A 23,438-nucleotide genomic window follows, 5' to 3' on the forward strand; every position below is an offset into this window, starting at 1 on the left:
TTAGGCAAAAATAAATTCTACAATTTATTCTACAAATTAATGAAAATAATTATAAAAACTGAGAAAAGCTCGTGTAAAAACTTTATTAACATATAATTTTTGCCTAAATATCATAGGCATCATTAGTGCAAGATCAGAATGGCAATTAATAACGGACAATTCTAAAATGTGCCACCTAAGTAGCTAATGTATGATAACTAAAACAAAAAAATCAATAATTTTCTAATTTAGTTAAAAATAAAAAAAATAAAAATTATATAAATAGACAAATTAAAGTTAGGAAACATTGGCTGATTTAAAAAGTACTATCTCTCACAAAGGGATAGATGAAGACTATCCGATCTGTTTAAGTTAGTATAATGAAGTAAAGTTTCACAAGTTTCTTTATAAAGATGTTCTATGAGGAAATAACTTATGAAGGATTCTTATATTGTTGTAATGAACTTTGTTAGCATTGATAACATGTTCTGCAAGTCCAGACTGTTCAAGCTCATGGTATTTAATATAAGACAAGACCAAGGAATCTGGTAGATGCCTGGTAGACTTCATCACAGAATCCAGTTCACCTTAGAAGTAGTAGTAAATAAACAATTAGCCTTTTTAGATCTTCTAATCTATATCAACAGATGGTAGCCTACATTTTTTTTTTTTTTTTTTTTGAAAAAGACTCATACAGGCAGAAGTTATATCCATGCTGAATCTCATCACCATCTTAGTCAAAAGGCTGGAACTATTAAGACATCAGTACATGGTGCCCATTCCTTACGTTCTTCAAAGTTTTACAGAAAGAATTACAACACGTCAATTTCCACCTTTTTATCTAATGGTTTTAAGTATTCATTCATCAAAAAAGCATTTAACAGATATGGTATCTCTGCCTCTTCAAAAACAGAAGAAATAACTTGCATTCATATCCCTTATGTGCGTGGCATTAGTGAATGTACAGCAAAAGTTTTTAAAACCACTGAACAGTTTTGTTGCCTTTTGTCCCATCAGAAAAATCTCCACCTTTCTTGCTTCTCCTAAGGACAAGTTTCCACTTCTCAATTATCCAGGCATCTACCAGATTCCTTATTCTTGTGGGTTATCTTATTTTGGATAAGATAACCCACAAGATAGGTAGAATAGGATGATCTGCTTTTCTTTATTTGGAAGAACATAAGTCTTATATTAAATACCATCAGCTTGAACAATCTGGACTGGTGGAGCATGCTATCAACACTAAACAAGACAAGAGTTCTTTATAAAAGTTGTTTCCTCATAAAATGTCTTTATAAAGAAATGTGTGAAACTTTACTTTATTGTCCTGACTTAAATAGATCCAATGATATTTGTCCCCTTTGTGGGAGATTATTGAGCTTATTTTTAGTTAGTTTACATTAGCTACTTAGGTGATGCTTTTTAGAATTGTCTGTTATTAATTGCCATTCTGATCTTGTACTGATGCCTATGTTACATGGCAAAAATTCTACGTTAATGAAGTTTTTACGTGAGTTTTCCTCAGTTTTTATAATTCTTTTCATTATACCAATTCATGGTATTTCATTATTTTAGCAAATTAAGTTTTGACATGAATTTTCTACCATTTTTATAGTTTCTTTTTTATGCCAGCTCACAGTATTCGAATATTGAAACAAAATAACATTTCATATACCAAAATATTTCTTATACAAAAATTTTATAAAATCACAGACATCTATTGATAAATGAGCATCTGCATGAATTGATAAAATTTATTCATAAGGATAATTAATGAGACTTAACCTCATTTATCAATGATAATGAATGAAATAGACCATTACTAAATCACTTAAGGAATTGACAACGTAGATACGAATATAAATTAAATTACATTTTAATAAATATTTCCAATATTTCGGCAACATCACGTTGCCATCTTCAAAAGGAACTTACAAAAAAAGGCACGCACGTGTAGACACTTGTTACGTCCCTATCTTACAATTTTGTTTATTGTTAGGAGAACAATTTTGTTAGGAGAATATGCCTTCGTCTATATTCTCCTAACTTCTACTTTCAAGACATCACCTAAGTTTCTATTAATATCTGAGTTATTGTTCCCCGTAATATCCCTAGTATTTGTATTTTAACTGCACCCTTTGGGATATTTAGCTTAAGATATTTTATACATAAACAGAGAAAAGGAACTCAAATATCTAAAAGTGTAACTATTGCAGTCATGACACCATTTCTTGTTACTCAACATTAATTCCTTAAACTTCCCGATTCTTAACATTAGTTCCCCGCGTGGTTAGGCTCGAATGTTTTCTAAGCGGTGCATTGGATTAGCAATATCAGACAACTTTCTTTTTCATTAAACAAAGGTTTATTATTTCTCTAAACATGGTACATATCAAATTACTCAACTAAATTACTTACACACTAAAATTAGCTTAATACAAATAGTTGGGCTGTGATTCGACAAAAGTTACGATCATGCCCCCACAAAATTTCATATAAAACATGAATTCACTTAACATGGAAAGATTAGATCACCACACATTAATAGATTATTCAACTTCAAGTACACTAACAAAGTCATTAACAACTCTAGCACATACTTATGACAATTCCGATTCTCTACACATCACACTAGCATTCAAATTCCTCAGTCTACTTGATTACTCAATTTACACTAATCAAACTCAATATTAACAAAACCGTTTACTTCATTAACGCACATCTATGTCATTAACTTTCCTTTTACTATATAGTAGGCACTCAAGATTCTTAGGATAATTAATTATTCACAAATTATCAACACTAGCTAGCTTAATTTTAACACTCTCTATCAAATTCTAAAGTCCTATTATAATTTCTCCCTAATCACTTTAACAGTTCCGTATTATGACAATGGTACCTATCACAAACAACTTCTAGTTAACATAAGACAAAATTCACAATACCTTTCTTTAGCTTCACTTACGGGCCTTTACCTTCTACTGAACGAACTTGCTTGCATAACTTCTTGCAATTCAGGGCTTTATGAACATCTGCGCCGTCGACTGTACCATCCGAAACGAGGACATTGATATCTTCACAGTTTCCTATGACTATATGGTATATTTCGCTTTCTACATAGGAATACGGAAATAACTTTCCCACTCACCTTCGATTCCTTGTTGTGGCATGAGGATATAAGCCATCTCTCCACTCAGGAACACCGTGAAATCCACTAGAAAACCAAACTAAAACCACCACGACTATCCAAACGTTTCATCTCCTCTGGCAACAGGCAAAAAGGCCTCAAGCCTCCTTGAATATCTAAACGTCTCCCCCAAAACCCAAAGGAGCCTACTCTTCCAAAAAAAAAACCAAAAAACCATGAGGGGGGGGGGTTTACCAACCCTTTTTTAGCTGCTCCCCTGACGGCGCCCTTTCTTACTTCTTTCTCCCGCCTCCTACTTGTTTTCCGTCTGTCTACCAATTGGATAGCATTTTGCCGCTATACGTCATTTTGATCGGCAACTCGTAACGAAGTTTCTATCCGGGTATAGGCCCTAAGCGATATTCTGTTATTTCCCTTGTTAGCCTCTATCTTAACCCCTTTTCAAACCTTTTCTCAGAATTCTACTTAATGCTTAATCTGTAGCCTCTTACATAGCGCATTTCATGACTCATTCTTTTATACTTATGCACTTAACTCTTTCATTCTTAATCGCATTACCATATTAATTCTTAGTTAGCTACTTATTTAATACAAATTCCTTGCTTAGTCATAATACATTCTTTTCTTTTGTTATCTTAACTAAACAATAGACCTTTACATTTTACTCAATTTATACTGGATGCAAGAATATTTTATTAATTAAATTATCCTTTTTATGCAGGGGTTTTTATTTATGTTATTTATTTTTCATGTTACACCATGATAACTGAGAATACTATATTCTCACGATATCAGGTGTAACACACTACAGCACAGTAACCGAGAATGAAGTGATGAAGCTGTTGTTCTCCTAAAAGTCCTGATGGTGCTCCCTAGTGGGCTAAGTAGGTGTTGGTGTTCTTGGCAGTTGGGCTGAAGGTCTGCCGATGTAAGCCTCCCAAATTTGGGGCAGTCTCATACAACCAAATTTGTTGAGGTTTGGAGAGTTTCTTAGAGCTGAGGCTGTAAATAGTCTTTCGAATTTGTATTTGCTACGGTGTATTACTGTTTTTACAGTGTTACTATTACATTTTATTACAATTAAATAGTAATACGGTTACACCATACCATTTTACTATTCAATTACTAATTGAATAGTAATACGTAGACTGCCCCAAATTTGGGAGGCTTACATCAGCAGCCCAACGGCCAAGAACACCTACTTAGCCCACTAGGGGGCACCATCGGGACTTTTAGGAGAACAATAGCTTCATTACTTCATTCTCAGTTACTGTGTTGTAGTGTCTATGTGCACATGCCTTTTTTTGTAAGTTCCTTTTGAAGATGGCAACATGACCCTGCCGAAATATCGGAAATATTTATTAATGTGCAATTTAATTTATATTTGTATCTACGTTGTCAATTCTTTAAGTGATTTGGTAATGCATAACCAACGTATAAGCCTGTCTACGAGAATGAAATAGACAGCAAACATATTTAAAATTTTTTGTGCTTTTATTAATAAATGAAGTCACAGAAATAACAACCCACCATGTAAATAGAACTCTGATTCTGGATCTTAAATCATTTTGTTTGCAAATCTTTATTATAGTGAGATGGTTTCCACCAAGTTACAATTTGATTCAATAAATGTTGATGTCTTTGAATTCTGTTAATTAAAAGGGCATTAATAACTCACTCTCCAGACATAGTTTTCATCTTTCTCCTTTAATCCAACCTGTCTAATTATTTTTTTAAAGGTGCTTAAGAAGCTTAATAAACTTGTTTGGAATAGCTTTTACAGACATCCATTGCCTTATGTGGGATATGAACAATACATCCTATCAATACCTTTTATTTGCAAATTGAGTAGATTCAGAATTTTGAAGATTTGTCTTCAGTCTTTCTATTGAGTGAACATGTTAAAAGCATCTTCATTCTTCCAGGTACATACATCCCTTGTCTTGTTTCTTTCTTTCCATAGTCCACTCATCTTAGCAAACTACTATAATAGAGATCAAAGGGATAGTTTGTTATAATGGAAGGTTTGCTATAGCAAACACCCCTTAAAATAGAATTGCTACTGTGAAGCATTGGCTGGGCCTTTTTGTAGTTTATTATATAACGTTTTACTGGCATTTTGTGTAGTAAGATGCATATAGGGATCGCTTAATGGTCAAAGCCAAATAACTGGGAGGACCTCCATTTCACCTTTAAGGAATGCAGAGAACTGACTGGGGCTTTTGACTGTCATTCCTCACCTTCACGTGGTGTGCCCCATTAGTAGGCATTAATTGGGTGCTGGGTTGGCAATTTTGGACTTAGCCAACCAAATTGTGCTCTCTATTGGTTTAAACTAGAAATATGTATGATGGTACAACATGATTAAATTTAATGCTGGCTGGGATGTCACATGGGCAAAAAAGGGCCTGCTGTTTTCATCAGGGAACCAGGGCAAGCACTGAAAAGTCAACTACTGGAAAAGGCTCAAACTCAATATATGGAAGAACAAACCCAACATCAACAGAACTGAAGATAGGAACTAACAATATAAGGGAGTATTAATGGAAGAGAAATCAAGCTTGCAGAAGGACCCAAAAAAGTACAATGTGGATAGAACTGGTATCACTGAAACCAAAAAAGAGGTGAGATCTAACTAAATAAGTATAGGATGTTATATTCAGGCAATAATGATTATTAAAAGGAAGGAATAGCAATAGCATTCAACACCAAACATGAAGATAAACTTCTTGATTGGAAGGCAGTTTCGTGTAGAATTGTTGTGGGCAAACTTCAAAATGAGGAAGTGGCCAATGAAACTTATTTGTGCTGCAGAAGGTTCTAAGGAAGAAGTGGAGGAATTTTTAGGATCACTAGAGCAGTTGGCTAACAAAGGAAATGATATGGTGCTGATATGGAAATGTTCTGGGAATCTATTATACGATATTTTTAGTTTCCAAATTTGGTATCTTAAGTTATAGACAAGTCTTTTCCCCTAAATCCATTGAATCAAATTAACCAGCAACAATAATAATGAGGAACTTATTTTTCTTTATTTCAATCCTCTATTTTGCAACCAAAGCGATGAATGTATGTAAATGATGTTATGCTGCTTCTTAACCTTGCAAACAAATCATACAAATAACAGACCTGCCTCTTAAATTATTATTATTATAACAGCTCCAAGGACTCATCGAGGGAATGTGATCTACTCTACAACTGTCTCCATCATTTAATCCACTAACTACACAGAACTGCTATTACCATCATCTACACACAATGCTATCTATTGCTTACCACTACTGCTATTTTTTTTTTTTTTTTTTCTGTAAATTACATGTGTTCTCAAAGCTGTATGTGGGATTAAAAACATGAGTTTTCAGGAGAAAAACCCTGCTACCTCTGTATGAGATCAGCTAACTCACCTTTAATTGTAAAAAAACCATATAAAGATTCCTTTTCTAACTGAATGGACCAACGTACTGTTATTCTTCCAGTTGCACTACAGCAACATTTAAATGTGATATAAAATTGAATAAGAAATTCAGTTGCTCACTTCACTTCAAGAGATTCAATTCAAATGTATTTGAATTGATTTGTTTTTTAAAAAAATAATTGAATTAATTGACCAGTGTAACCAAGAATTGGAATTCTAAATGTAATAAGTTGCTAACCATCTTCAGCAGTAATTGACATCCACATCAATAAAAAGAATTGGGTTTTTTTTGTTTTATTTTTTTACTCTTTCTGTCAAAGGTCACAATTCTAATTTAGATTGAAATCTGAAATATATTATTAGTTTAGTGAACTATTCTATTTGCTTATCAAGAAGCTCCTTTGATGCATAATTTTATGTCTTATAGATTCTCTTATGAAGTAGCAGTCTGAAAATTAATGAAAAACAAGAAAGATGCAATGAATGGTTGTGACTTGTTGTCACACGTGGAATCTTCTTTTATACAGGTTATTTTGTGTAATTTCATATATATGGAAATGATAGAGGAATAAAAATTAAAAAAAAGAAATTAAACTGTGAATGAGAGGATGCATTTATATACATTCTTAACAAGATGTGCATAAGATGTGATTAAGTGAAAAACATATTTACACACTGTCAACTGAAGTTTAGTGTAATGACTAGCTAGCTGATGAACATATATCCAGCAACAATCTAATGCCATATCTTTATCATCTAATAGACATATAATATCTATGTCAGAAGAATAATGTAACATGAAACTACTTGTTTCAGATATGAAACATAGGTAGTTCCCAATTTTGAAGTTAATTTGTTTCTAGTGCACTAAAGCTAGAATTTATTTCCCATGAACGGCATGTTAAAAATGGGTTACCTTTTCAACAACGAAATTTGACCATAATGTTTTAGGTGGGAAATGAATTGCATTGCTCTGTGTAAAGACCACCACTCCCTTACCTATTGGAAATCCAAAGAGTCTTGGAAAAAGTCCCATGTTTGGTCTCTATGGCAGGATTTCTGGACCAAAAAAAAAAAAAAAAACAATTAAAATGCAAACAACAAAAAAATATCAAATTAATTTTAAAAAAATACAAAAAAAAAAAAAAACACTTTAATCTACCCATGGTACTAACGTACTATTGGTTCACATGGACCTTTCATGGGTGAAAGCCACTGGGCTGAACTAAGATTGCTATAAGTGAATTTTCTTTAGAATAGCATTATGCCATAGTAGTTATGGAATAATTTAAATGCGATTTTATTTAGTACAGTCATACTGAAGATGCTCTAGAAACTAGGACAAAAATTTTATGCTAAATGAAGTTTTACATAAGTTGGTTATAAATTCAAGATAATATCTTTAATTTATAGTATAACCAAGGAAGAAAATTATGAATTCAAGATAATATTTTTAATTTATAGTATAACCAAGGAAGAAAAAACTTCCAAATAAGTTGATTATTTGATAGTTATTATTATAGCATTTTGCTTCAGTCAGAACTTTTTGAAAACTGTTAAGGATGTTTTACCATATTGAGTCATCTGTACTTTTACATTTTCTCTTTACTGGACTTGAAGTGTACAACACAGAAATGGCTGGTCAAAACATGATGATAAAGCATACATTACTAAAGCAACTATTGCCCTTCAGAGGTTACCACTCTACAAGAACAATAAAATACATCTAATTACAAGGCTCCATCTCATCAGTACTCTTGTTAACTCTGTCTTACCATACAAATGTGAGAGTTAGACATAGCTAATGGAAGATGAGAAAAGACTATTGGCTTTCGAGATGCAAAAGGCACAGCACACTACAAATGACGAGGTTAGAAGGAAAATCTGCCCTATTGCCAGACACACAAAAATATCACTAAAATACGTCAGAAACAGCTCTGGTGGTAGGCCACATTTCTAGATTTCTAGATCAGATAGCTTAGTTAAAATAGCACTACAGGGCTTGAAGGTTAAAAAAAAAACAACTGCGGATGACCTAGGATCTTCTGGGTAGATAAGATTAGAAAATGGACTAATTCCTTGTTCTCCACCTTAGGAGATCCCAAGAGACACCTAGAGAACATGTCAGGACAGTTACCTTTATTGTGTCCCAATGGTCTACATAGATGGGGGGGGGAGAAACTGTTATAATTTTAAATCATTTTTCAATAAAAACAGAATTAGTTTTTTAATGTTTTGAACCAAGGACTAGTTTCATGATTACTATATCCATTCCACTATATTGATAGCTCGCACTGTTTATATAAAATACTGTATTATGGCAGTTTAATTGCTATCGTTGTTTCCATTTTCTTGAATTATCTGTAAAAAAAGGTTATATTCTTCAAGGAATTCTATCAAATGTTGGTTTTCATGTAAAACATCCAACAAGCATCTAAAGTTGTAGCATGTTTATAACATGTCGGCCATATTTTTCTATTATGCGCTCTAGATATATAATTTTGTTTTGCCTAATTTTGTCCCAACAAATGGTCAAATTGAAATGATTTAACATTTTCATTAATAACCATCAAGCAGAGTTGAATTATGTTGAATAATTTTGCCAATAAAAAATGCACAATGATTTGAAACCAAAATTGAATCCCATGGATATCTTATATGCATAACTTCAAGTATTATTAAATTGTATCTAGCCATAGCACTTGTTCATGCTTTACATTCCTGAAAAATGGTATGATTGAAACAAAATGGAATGGATTAACGTTTTTGTAAGGCTGGATGGATTTTACTCAGATTTTCCAAATTTGAATTAAATACGTTAGTTTATTTTAACAGTATTGATTGCATTTATAACATGTCTGCCATATCTTTGTCATGCACACTAGATATCAATACTGTTGTAATCAGTACCATTAAAATAAACTAACATGTACTGCCAACACATGAGCTTCCTCTTCACTCGTTTGAGTTAAATCTGTTCAGCCAGAATCCCGGAATAATTTGACTACAGATGGACAGACAAAAAAAGCTCTTATTTTACAAACTCTTATAAGGAACTCCTGGACTTTACTAAAAGTCCAGGAGTTCTAGTTAACATAATTATTGACAAAGTTGTCATCAGTAATTTTGAGGTAGTTTTCCATTCATAAAATATATATAATTGACTACATGAAAAGGCCATAATGGTTAGAAACTGGGACACATACTAGAACATATTAGGAAATAGACTAATATGGTAGTGCACTTAATGTTTCAGGTATAAATGAGGGAGAAAATGCTTTTTGTTTCAATAATGGAATATCGTAAGTTTGCATGACAATGATATAAAAACTGCATAAACTTATTTATTGTAAAAATTTTTGTATAAGTGTCATAGGCATCTTCAGTACAGAATTATAGTGGCAATTAAACAGACAATTCTAAAAAGCACCACCTTGGTAACTAATGTAAGATGACTAAAATGGTCAATTTCTTAAATTCCTAATATTATACTTTTTTTTAGTTTATAATTTCCTATTTTCTGACTAAAAAAGTGTGTATTATTATTATAATGGGTGTTTCCGTGGAGTCAGACTCATTGTGGGAGACCCTATATTGACACACTAGCCATTATTCACACTCTCCTTAAACTCATTCACAGATGGAGCACTCACAACTACCTCTGGCAATGCATTCCATACATTCACCACCGTCCAAGCAAATACTCTAATCCTAACACCCTTGTTAACCATGCTCTTACACAATTTCTGGGGATGACTCCTCATTCTCTCTTCCTGCATTGTACAGAAAGTCATCAGTGTCAATCCTATAAAACTCCTTTATTAATATGTGTGTGAATATGTATGTAGGTGTGTATATGCACTGTTGACAAAAGTATTTGGATATCTTATGTGCCATCTAAATTTTGGCTCCTACCATATGCAAATATTCAGGAAATGTCTGCTAATAAAAGGTGGGATGTGCTGCATTCTTTTCACTGTACTCGATGTCAAGATGACATGTTCAGCTGAACTGACAGACTTCCTACGTGGGATGGTAGTTAGATGTCACATCAGTGGTCTTTCTGCCCATGATATTGCTACCTGTCTCAGTATACCAAAATCCACTGTTCCTTATGTCATTTGTAGATGGAAAGTTGATGGTGCTACCATAGCAGGAAAACACCCAGGAGATCACAAGCACTTACTGACCAAAATCAATGAGCTCTGTCTCATTGATTTTGCATGTTTCGAATTACTGGACCATAGATGATTGATAAAGGGTTCTGTGTGGTGAGAAATCATGTTTGCAAATGTTTCACTCTCATGGTCATGTTTATATCAGGAGTTTACCCAGGGTACTGTACCGGCAGGACTGCAATCATTCCAACTCTTAAGTTTGGTGGAGGTTCGGTAATGGTATTGGGGTGTTTCAATTGGATGGTGCTTGGTCCATTGGTGGATGTGCGCCAAACCATGTCTGATAGCTACCTGGCCATCCTGGACAATTTCATGCTTCTGATGCTGTGGAAGTACTTTGCCAGTGACCATTGCATGATTTAGCATGTCAGTGCTCCATGGCATACTGCACTGCATGTCTGAGACTGGTTTCCACAAAACAGTGTTAAAGTGTTGGATTGGCTTGCTCAGAGTCCAGACCTCAACCAAATCAAATATCTTTGGGATGAATTAGAATGCCAAATTGACCCTAGACCATAGTGGGCATTATCAGTAATGGGGATAGTTTTGCATGAGGAATGGAAGAATATTCCTGTTGTGAAGTATCAGACTTGATTGAAATCATGTCCCGAAGGGTAGTTGCTGTTATTCAGTCCAAAGGTGGCCTCACTCGGTACTAGAAATGTAATTAAAACACTTTTTTTGGTCACATCTAGGTGTCCAAATACTTTTGTCAACATAGTGTATTTATCGAGTTAAGAATTTTGAGAATGAAACTGCGGACATCAGTGACATGATAGGAGAGTAAGAATCTCTGTGAATTTTTGGGTTTTCTAAGAGTTCAGGAATATTAATCAGGGATGTTGGAAGCATATTTCATGGTAGGACAATTTGCAGTTACAGTTCAAAAATTAAACAACATTTAATTTACCTATCAGTATGTCACAATCTTTAATCCTTTTTTTCCCCCCTCTTTCTCATGTTAATTATGTGATATTGCGATCATTAAATTATCAGAAATTCTGAGCAGCAAAAAAAATGTTCTGCACATAGGTTGACTTATTTATATTGCATTACTCTTTTATATTAAAATTTTAACTGTATGGAGAGTAATCACTTTGTTCTAGTATATCATCCACCCACAAGTTACTCAAGCAAGGATCGGGATCTAAGTATAAATTTTGAAGTAGTGCTTGGAACTCCAGATAAGGAAGAAATTAATACTGGTAGTACTGGATATCGTAATCTTTCTCTGATTAAAATATTGCTGTATTTTCAAGCATAACATTCAACATTGCTGGATTTGAACACATAATATAGATCTCTCACAAGGGACTTATTTACCTCTTTTCAGTCATTAAGGGAAAAAGAATTTAGTCCATCATCATATACTGGAATTTCTTGAGATACATTAAATATACATTCTTAGAAAACAGTGTATATGAATTGTTTCCAATAACCATAATCATCTGTGTTATAATCCATTGAACTTGCATGCCTTGAAGGCACATGATCTTTCACACATTCGTATTGAAAATTTTTTCGATGAAGTTAGTTTATTTCAAATACCATGCCACCTCAGCAAGCTTTGTCACTTCTGTTAAAGGGCAACTTACTAGTTTTAATCGAAATTTTCAGTCTTCACACTTCTCGAATATTCGACACAAGTTTTATGCATCCAAAATAATTTACTTTCTTGATAGATATTTTTTAACATATCAAGCTGATACATTTATTCATGTTATAGAAATCTCAGATAAGTAGGTAACACCTAACCATCATCATCATCAAATTCCTGCCATGTACCCTCAATGGGTGTACAGGATATGACAGTACTACATGAAAAATTTACATCATTACTAACTTCCTATCTACAATTTTCCTCCAAATCAGTCTGTTGCTTGTCAAGACTCCAACATTATCAGATGTTATATTTCTATCGTCTAAGGAACTTTGTACCATATCAATCCACCTATATCTTGGTCTTCCTCTGGGTCATTTTCCTGCCAACCTGGCAGAGAACACTTGTTTTGCTAATCTTTCCTCTCCGATTCTATTTAAGTGACCATACCACCTGAGATTAGCTCTGCTAATGCATTCCTGGATGCTGACAATGTCAAGTTCTTTCCTAATATCTTCATTTTTAATATGATATTGCCATTAATGCCATCTGTTCAAGCCTCTAATCTTTCTCAGGACTCTCATATCTGCGGTCTCTAGTCTTTGGTCAAGTGTTTTACTTCTGACCCAGCTCTCAGATCCATAAGTTAAAACTGGTTTGAACACTGTCTTGTATACAGCTAATTTAGTGTTCCGACTAATTTCTCTTATTCCATATGAATTTATTCAATTGACTTCCCACCATACCAGCTTTGCTGATTCTGTTGTCTATTTCTATATTTAATTTACCATCTTCAGTAAAAATTGTGCCTAAGTAGCTGAAATGTTTTACTTGTTCCACAGGTTCTCCATTCACAACACAGTTGACATTTTCAATGATTCTGCCTATTTTCATTGTCTTTGTCTTTTTATTGCTGACCTTCATACCATATCTATTACAACAGTTATTCAATTTAGTCAGAGAATCTTGCAGACTTGTAGCGGATTTATTTAGAAGTATAACATCATCCGCATAAAGCAAAGAGCTGACATTAACATCTCCAATTCTGATATCAGGTTTAATACCACTTTCCTTCATAATGTGATCCATATAAATAATGAATAACAGAGGGGATAATGTACATCCTTGTCTCACACCAGATTTAACATTAAACCATCTTCCTGTACTTCCTTCAATTCTAACTGCTGACTCACAACTCAAATAAAGACTAAGCATTGCTTGATATAATGCCCCATTGACACCATATAACTGCAGCGTATTGAATAGCTTCTCTCTTGGCACCTTGTCATATGCCTTTTCCAAATCGACAAAACTTAAATACAGATCTTTGTTATATTCCCATGCTTTCTCGACTATTTATCGTAAAGTGAAGATCTGATCCAGACAGCCTCTATTTGGCCTGAATCCAGCTTGTTCTTCACCAAGCTTTTCTTCCACAATTCTTCTCAACCGTTTCTCAAGTATACTTGCATAGATCTTGCCAGGAACACTCTGTAGAGAAATACCTCTGTAATTCTCACATTCAGTTTTATTTCCCTTTTTATATATGGGTACTATGAGAGCTCTACTCCAATCATCGGGAATTCGTCCCTCTGTCCAGGCTTTCTGAACTATGCAGTGCAGCCACTGTAAGACTTTTATACCACCATACTTCAGCATTTCTGGTCAAATATCATTTACTCCTGCTGCCTTTCCACATTTCAAGCCTTTGATGGCTTTTTCTACTTCAAGTATGGATATGTATTCCTGACTGCATGCCTGGTCAGTGTTTTTTTATCACTGTGCTGTCATCACTGCATGTTTCATTTAGCAGTTTTTCAAAGTAATTACTCCATACTTCAAGGATTTCTTTTTCTCCTGTTTTCATGTCACCTTTATCATCTCTAACTCCTTTTACAGCACTCTTTCCTCCATTCCTAAGCTTCTTCAACAACCTCCAGAATATTTTTTATTGCATACAATAAAAAATATATTAAGAAGAACAGTAGTAAATAAAGTATTGATTTTCTTACCTTCTCTTCTGGGATTAATAAGTGAAACAAGAAAAATAATCTGAAACACTACTACGATTTTATCACAGAATACAAAAGCACTTGGCAAAAATGTGCTGATTGTACTCATCTTAGTGTGAACATAATCATCATGATTTTATGACTAGTTGGTAACAATGACTTTAGCAACTTTGTCAAGCAAAACCAATCGCACCACCAGACAGAAAATATGAAGCCAAAAGAAACAGTCCATTTAAGGACATGTTCATACACCATTTAATGCTTTTAACATTTGCAGTAATCATCTGGTAATATGTCATAATTTTAATAACCTTTTTTGGCAATGTGGGCACCCATGCTATATAATAATAATAAAGCATGGGTGGCCACAACATGGCTCGAGAGCTGCATGCAACTCGCGAGCCATGCATCACACGGCTCTTCACGATCTACCAGGAAAAAATAAACAAAGAGAAGAGGAGAAAACCAAAAAAGAAGAGAGAGAAAAACAGGGTTAATAAAAATTACTGCAATTAAAAAAGTTTAATTCGAAAGACATTAAATGAAGTTTGCTTTGAACAATTAGAATAATTTTAAAGTTAAAACATAATTTTAGTTATATTTACTAGTAGAAGCCTTCCTTGTATCCATTTTCTTAGTAAGTTTCTTAAAATTAGGTGTATAATTAGTGAAAGCAGCTCTTACAAGTTCGTTATAACCTTGCCATTCGCACACTCACTCCCGTACCATCACATCGGTCAAAGGTTGCGGCTCTTCTAAGCCTTACTGGAATTATTTTGGCTCCAAAAGGATGTGTAGTTGGTCACCCCTGTTATGTAGTCATACTTAAAGACTTGCTTAATAACCACGTGGAATAAATTAACAAAAAAAATTTCAGGTGTATGAACGTTACATGCAGTACAGTAATGACAGTATAGAAGTGCTTGCACCGTCTCCTAAGTGCAAGACGAAATCTAAACTAATGGTAGCAGAAGACCTCAAGAATGAAAATGGCGAAAAGAAGTAAACATTCTTAAGTGTCGAATGGAGGACCTGCTGCAAAAAATAATTAAATAGAGGGCATACTGAAAGAAAGAAGATTTAACCTCTATAGTGCATTTCATTGACACAACCATTGGTATCTCAGTCATAACCACAGACACCTTAGTTAATTGAGGACAACAACAAAAAAAAAAAAAAAAAAGTGTGCGCAAACACACATCTGCTGCTTAGAAAGAAGTCAACAGACACCTGTCCCCCCCATAGGCAAGGTGCATCGTGCCATGTAGCTGGTATAAATTAGAGGAACATGATTCTCCCAAGTCAGTGCAACTGTGTCTATGTGAAATTGCTTTGAGAAGGTAACCGACAGAGTTTTAAAGAGGCATTGTGATACGGTGCCATGTTGCAGGCCTATATGTTCGGCAAATTGTTGACATATTTGGCCATCTCAGGTCCAGTGATACCATACTCAGAAGTGCAGGGGTTAGCCGCAAATGCTACCCAAGTGAAAGACCCACCACACTCGTTGAGTGTGACTAGGGTGCTACGTAGGATAATGTGTAAACCACCATTCGTCGGCTGCCACTTTCAAGGCAGAGTTTCAGCTATCGAGTGGAACAAATCTGCACAAAAACCATTCAGAACAGAGGCTCAAGTATCTGTGGTAGGACTGCAATATGCAAGCTCACATTACCTATGAATTTTGGAGGTGATGGTATGGCCCTGTTTTTCTTGCTTTGGCCTCAGACTTCTGTTTATGGTGCCATAAACATTGAACTCAGAGAGGTATCTAGCACGTTCTGGACAATGCAATGCTTCTTACTTTGTGGCATTTCTATGGAAGTGACCATTGTCTTTTTCAGTAAGACTGCACCGTTTCCTAAGGCTGCTGCTGTAACTGCAGTTTTGGACATGAACATTACCACACTTAACTGACCTCTACATAACAGTGATCTCAACCCTATTGAACATCTGTGGGATGAACCAGAGCATCCGATGAGGTCAAGGGATGTTTTGCCTCACAACAGTCCAGGACCTCATTACATACCTACAGGAAGAATGGTTCCAAAATTCCCATTAATTGCTGTCATATGTCCTGTTTGTTCTGCACACTGTGGTGTCTGTTGACTTCTTTCCAAGAAGTCAACAGACACCACAGTGTGCAGAACAAGTGTGTATGTGTTTATATAAAGTTAGGAATTTAGTTAAGAAATTCACTATTTTAATCATCTTACATTAGTTACTAAGGTGGCACTTTTTTAGAATTGCCTGTTATTGTTTAATTGCATTTCTATAATCCTGTACTGAAGATGTCTTTCTTTATCCAATCAAATGAGATAACAGAAATTGGTCAAAACACTGTACTAAGTTTGAGCTTTGTTAATTCTGTTCTCCATTTCCATATTTAATTTGCCATCTTCAATAAAAATCAGACCTTAAATAGCTGAAATGTTTTACTTGTTCAATAGGTTACCATTCAGGATGCACTTCATGTTTTCAATGTTTCTGCATGTTTTCATTCTTTTTATTGCTGATTTTCATACTAAATTTATTACAACAGTTATTCAGTTTAGTCAGAGAACCTTGCAGACTTATTGTGGATTTATTTAGAAGTATATCATCATCTGCATAAGGACTCAGATTAGCATCTCTAATATTGCATATTATGTTTTCCTTTTACTCAGTTGATGATATGCATGATTTTGACATAATTCTGTTATAGATGATACAAGATTTCTTTGTACGCAATTGTTATTTAGCACCTTTGCAGCAGGCAGGACATTGTACTTGACCATTGGGTAGTGCATGAAAATTTGTCATGTGCTTTGTTTGTGGACATGTTACGAACCATGTGCTTCCATCAAAAGCAAGACTGTGTGTGGGGGGGGGTAATTTGTTTCATGATATAAGCCATTATGATTTGTATTATATCATATCATTCTAGTGCTATACAAGAAATTCTATATTTGGTTGTATATTTAAATTACTAAAAGGTGTAAGGAATTACAATCTACCACTTATCCAACCTTCAAAACTCTTGAATTAACCGATCTTTGCATGTCAACCAATTTCTGGTATAGAACCATAATGATACTTCAATTATCTGATCCTTCAACTCTCAGAATGCCAAATTGTCTTTTCAATGTGGTTGGATAAAATTACTTCAAATGATTAGTGCACACATTGAAGCAAGAAAAGAATAATTGTGAAATAGAAATACATCATTAAAGATAAATTATCACCAATTTATAGTTTAATTTATTTGTATCCAGAAAGCTGTCATGGGATAGAATGAATTACATCTAATCTGTAATCTCTGTGCATATGTTTGCATTTATGGTGGAAATAATATGAATAAAAAACAAATTATGAGAAGAGAGATTTGTGGCAAAATATAAATAACTAATCAATAATAAACAGTGCTTGTATATATTAGTAGCTTAGGAAATGACTAGGGAGGGGTATAGGTTGAATTACAGGTATTGGAAACTTTTGCAGAATCTAAGTATACCCTGTATATGCTTCTCTCTTGTCCAAGACATTTATCACATTATAGTACATAAGTAAGTTAATAAAACATGATCTTCCTTTAATAAACCCATGCTGATAACCACAGAGAATGCTGCTGTTATCAACCCATTTCTGCATCCTAGTTCTCGCCTATCTCTCTAGTACTTTCACAACTCCAGATATACAGATCGGTCTATAATTTGTAGCCACAGCCTTATCACCACCACCTTTACGTAGGTGGAACAATTTATCTTCTTTCCACTCTCTTGGAACATGTGTTGTTGTAAGACTTATTATACAGGCATGCTAATACTACTGCCAATTTTCTGGAACATTCCCTTAAAATGTGTGGCAAAATGTCATTAAATCCTGTTGCTTTATTGAGACATCAAGTTTATTTATTTCCTCATATACCTCCCACTCACTCACAATTAAGTCATCCTCTCCTACATTCTCCACACTTGAGTTTCTTATGATTTCATCCTGATGAAGATGAAACGCCCTTATAAATTGATCACTGACTACCTTAATGTCTTTTGCAGCAGTTACATTTCACCACTTTAAATCATCTTTCCATAATCATTCTTCCTTCTGCTTACCACATATCTGAAAAACTAAGGGTTTTCTTGGCCTGATTTTTGCCAATTTCTGCTGATACTTTAGTTTTGCTGTTCTAACCAATTGAGTTACCTTCCCGGCCTGTTCTTTATACTCATGCAAATGACTTCTACCATTATTCATCTTCTGTTGCTTCCACAGTGTCCACTTCTTCCAAATTTCATGCTTAATCCTTTTATTCACTCATTTGACACCTACTGTATTCAGTCTTTTGACCTTCGGAATACATTCACACACTGATATTATTATGTATTTCTTTGTCATTTCTCACACAGCATTTATTCCCTGACTGCTCAACTCCTCATTCCATGCTATATTTCAAAACTGTCTCCTAAGTTTGTCAAAATCACCAGCTTTGTACTTCCACATGTAACCTTTCCTTACAAAAAATCTGCATGTGGCTAGCCACAATTCAGCTGATCACTTCATGATCACTCTCAAAAATTGGAGGAAGGTGTGAAACTCCCTTATTGTTATTAACATCTGACCTCCATGGAGTCAGAGACTCATCATGAGAGGTACATACTATCATACACACACTCAATTATAATATAATTACTCATAATTACATCTTCTGATTTAAACGATCATCTCTAAAACTCTCAACCCTTGCATGCTTTTTTTTACATGCTGCCTGAAATAGTTGTTTGTCTCTGATTCAAACTCATTTTCCTTATTCCAGTTGTTGTCTCTTTATTCCAGTCTATACTGCCATAATTAAAATCATCCATAATAATCACCCTTGCTTTATTCACTAACCCAAGTTGTTTATACATTTCTTCATCACCATCCTCCATATTTCCTGGCCTATAGCAACATCGAACTAAATGTCTTCCTGTTAATCTCCACTTTACACCACACTGCCTCATAACCATTACTATTTCCCTCTTTCATGTCTACCTTATGTGGACATTATTCCCTGAAGAGAGGGAAGTGCTGCTATCATCAGCAGCACTTCTCTCCCTTCTATCCTTGTGAAAAACACTACCATTCCATTTCTATTCCCGTTAGGATATCCTGTTCACTCAACATGTTTCTTATTTCAATAATTTTGGGGTGAATAAACTCAATCAGTGAAACTATTTCATCTTTCTTATTTCTGATACTCTTGGCATTTGTAAATAAACAAAGCAGTTCACTTTTAGGTCTATAATCAGTTTTACCCAAGCCTTTTGTTGGTTGTGATTTCCCCACCATATACCTGCCTTTACCCAATCACCTATATCATTGCTTACCACATATCTGCTTAGTCTCAACTTCCCCATTCACATCCTGATCTATTCCATTTCTATCCTTATTATCCCCCATACATACATTCACTACTACTTCCAACATCCACTCTCCCTCTGCCATGTCTCCTGTTCCCCCCCTGCTCTACTCTCCCCCCATTTTCCTATTCTTCTTGCATTTCTGTTCTCTCTTCATCTCTCACACTACTGTTTCCATTGCTGAACACTCCTGATCTTTCACTTTGTCTTATTGCTGATCTCTTGCAACAGTTTCTCCAGTTCACTCACTCCAAAGCCATTCAAATGCAGTCCATCACATCTGTATAAGTCCATTCTTCGCTCAAATACATGCATACACAAACTGCATTCCCTTCTCACACAGCTTTGCTAGCATACCATTCATGATTCTGGCTCTCATCATCGTCATACCTTAGCAACACAATGACAACCTTTCCCACTATACTGTTATCTTTCATTCTCCTGAATAACCACCTGATATTCACCCTTACATTCTTCTTATGTCCACTTAAATCATTACTATACTAATATTTTGTTGATCACCAGGCACAGTCTTTGTCTTGTAAATTATACAAAGATTTATTTTATCAGAAACTTAAACAATACTTGATAAATATATATATGAGTTTAAAAATGCATTCATTTTTTTTTTCCCTATTAATAGCTATTTGTTTGACCCCTGCTATCAAGCCATATATGTGCTAATACAGCCTGCAGACACAAAAAGGTAATGGACTACCTGCTGTAAAGTGTAAATCTCCAAAAGGATATCTCTGGAAATATAAAGGAACAGTACATTTTTTTTTGTTTTATTCATTTCAGTTGTGAATGTTATGTTGTTTTGGTGTGTGTTAGGAAGATATGTAATAAAAATGGCTTAACTAAACATTACCATCAAGGATATCGTTGTAGAGAGTGAAACAATCTATTCCAGATTTTATAGATTCACAACACTAATAACATTAATACACACTATATTGAAAAAAAATTGACTGGCATTGTGTTTCAGGGAAACTTGATTTGCACATCCTCAGTGGCATGTAAGCCCAGTTTAGCTGTTGAATTCAGCTAACATAACACAGTGAGGAGATTTAATTGAAGTTTATAAGTAATTCAGTACACATAAGTAGGGAGAATTTAGTAGAGCAAGCCCTACTAAAGGTTTAGGTGACTTAGAACAAAAATACAAAGTTCATTCTTTACTATTAGAGTTAAAATATGCAGAACAGTTTTCATAAGAAAGCTATAGAAGCAGTAAATTTAAGAATTATCTAATTTATCAATATATAAAATAAATACTGATGCTTGAGAGGCAGATGTTAAGCTGTGGATATACACAACTTATATATGTGGGATCGTGAATATAGGGTTATATGTATGAGTTTGGCCACACTCATGATTGCTAATTTATATGCTACCTTTTTTTTTTTTTTTTTTTTTCAGCATTAAGTTAGTCTTGGAGTATAAATGTGCAGTTAACTTTCTTATGAGTGTTCTCCATTTTTCTCCTCATAAACATAAAACTGACCTTGAACACATTTGGTAACAGTTATGTGCACTATAAAGACTCATGAATTTTGGTTATTTGCAAGATGCATGTCATCTTAGATGGATTAGTCTCCTAGTCAGTAACATCATCAAATTCCTGCCGTGTACCCTCAAAGGGTGTACAGGATATGACAGTACTACATGAAAAAATTACATCATTACTAACTTCCTATCTACAATTTTCCTCCAAATCAGTCTGTTACTTGTCAAGACTCCAACATTATCAGATCTTATATTTCTGTCGACTAAGGCACTTTGTATCGTATCAATCCACCTATATCTTGGTCTTCCTCTGGGTAGTTTTCCTGCCAACCTGGCAGAGAACACTTGTTTTGCTAATCTTTCCTCTCCCATTCTATTTAAGTGACCATACCACCTGAGATTAGCTCTGCTAATGCATTCCTGGATGCTGACAATGTCAAGTTCTTTCCTAATATCTTCATTTTTAATATGATGTTGCCATTGATGCCATCTGTTCACGCCTCTAATCTTTCTCAGGACTCTCATATCTGCGGTCTCTAGTCTTTGGTCAAGTGTTTTACTTCTGACCCAGCTCTCAGATCCATAAGTTAAAACTGGTTTGAACACTGTCTTGTATACAGCTAACTTAGTGTTCCGACTAATTTCTCTCTTATTCCATATGAATTTATTCAATTGACTTCCCACCATACCAGCTTTGCTGATTCTGTTGTCTATTTCTATATTTAATTTACCATCTTCAGTAAAAATTGTGCCTAAGTAGCTGAAATGTTTTACTTGTTCCACAGGTTCTCCATTCACAACACAGTTGACATTTTCAATGATTCTGCCTATTTTCATTGTCTTTGTCTTTTTATTGCTGACCTTCATACCATATCTATTACAACAGCTATTCAATTTAGTCAGAGAATCTTGCAGACTTGTAGCGGATTTATTTAGAAGTATAACATCATCTGCATAAAGCAAAGAGCTGACGTTAACATCTCCAATTTTGATATCAGGTTTAATACCACTTTCCTTCATAATGTGATCCATATAGATCATGAATAACAGAGGGGATAATGTACATCCTTGTTTCACACCAGATTTAACATTAAACCATCTTCCTGTACTTCCTTCAATTCTAACTGCTGACTCACAACTCAAATAAAGACTAAGTATTGCTTGATATAATGCCCCATTGACACCATATAACTGCAGCGGATTGAATAGCTTCTCTCTTGGCACCTTGTCATATGCCTTTTCCAAATCGACAAAACTTAAATACAGATCTTTGTTATATTCCCATGCTTTCTCGACTATTTGTCGTAAAGTGAAGATCTGATCCTGACAGCCTCTATTTGGCCTGAATCCAGCTTGTTCTTCACCAAGCTTTTCTTCCACAATTCTTCTCAACCGTTTCTCAAGTATACTTGCATAGATCTTGCCAGGAACACTCAGTAGGGAAATACCTCTGTAATTCTCACATTCAGTTTTATTTCCCTTTTTATATATGGGTACTATGAGAGCTCTATTCCAATCATCGGGAATTCGTCCCTCTGTCCAGGCTTTCTTCACTATGCAGTGCAGCCACTGTAAGACTTTTATACCACCATACTTCAGCATTTCTGGTCGAATATCATTTACTCCTGCTGCCTTTCCACATTTCAAGCCTTTGATGGCTTTTTCTACTTCAAGTATGGATATGTATTCCTGACTGCATGCCTGGTCAGTGTTTTTTATCACTGCTTGTTTCATTTAGCAGTTTTTCAAAGTAATGGTCAGTAACAATAATGTAAAAACACATTAAATATTTGGTTTTGTTTAGCAGAGTTTGTCTAGTTGTGCAACATTTTACATAAAATTTTGTAATAGGTAAGGAAAGGAGTGTTTCTTTCAGGCTGTACAAATTTCTTTTTTTTATTGGAGCAAATTAAATGGCTTGGATCATGCATATTGAAGAAGGGAATGTTGATTGAATAAGACTAATAGTGTTCTTGATAAGGATATGTGTAGAGAAAGTATCTAAACTATCATTGGATCTTCTTGTAATATAATATAATTTTTATATTATTTTATGTTATAAAATCACTTCTTACATTTTTTATATAAGAAGTGATTTTTTTTTTCTTCTTTCATTGTGATCTTTTATTCTTTCCTGTTGCTTAGCTCATTTATATGCTGGATGGTCAGTGGAAATAATATTTGATAAACAGAAGATCTTTGTATACTTTAGTATAAAA

At 34.4% G+C, this 23,438-nt stretch overlaps 2 protein-coding genes across 4 annotated transcripts in view; one reads left to right on the forward strand and one right to left on the reverse strand.

Annotated features, from left to right (window-relative positions):
- LOC150100190 (chromobox protein homolog 5-like) overlaps positions 1-20,968 on the forward strand; it is a 112,479-nt gene extending 91,511 nt beyond the window's left edge. Inside the window, exons 6-7 of one of the 3 annotated variants that reach the window (XM_090403294.1) lie at positions 6,970-7,069; positions 20,354-20,968. The gene's annotated coding sequence lies outside the window, so the exon portion shown is untranslated. Of the gene's footprint in view, positions 1-6,969; positions 7,138-20,353 lie in introns of those variants that run through there. The other 2 variants (XM_090403295.1, XM_090403296.1) reach the window with 2 other exon arrangements.
- Positions 1-23,438, reverse strand: part of LOC150100191 (major facilitator superfamily domain-containing protein 6-like) — a 57,572-nt gene that overhangs the window by 6,255 nt on the left and 27,879 nt on the right. The window lies entirely within an intron of this gene.

Source organism: Typopeltis vanoorti, chromosome 13 (genome assembly GCF_054136105.1).
Source record: "Typopeltis vanoorti isolate ZY-2024b chromosome 13, IOZ_Tvanoo_1.0, whole genome shotgun sequence".
NCBI classification, from domain to species: domain Eukaryota; kingdom Metazoa; phylum Arthropoda; class Arachnida; order Uropygi; family Thelyphonidae; genus Typopeltis; species Typopeltis vanoorti.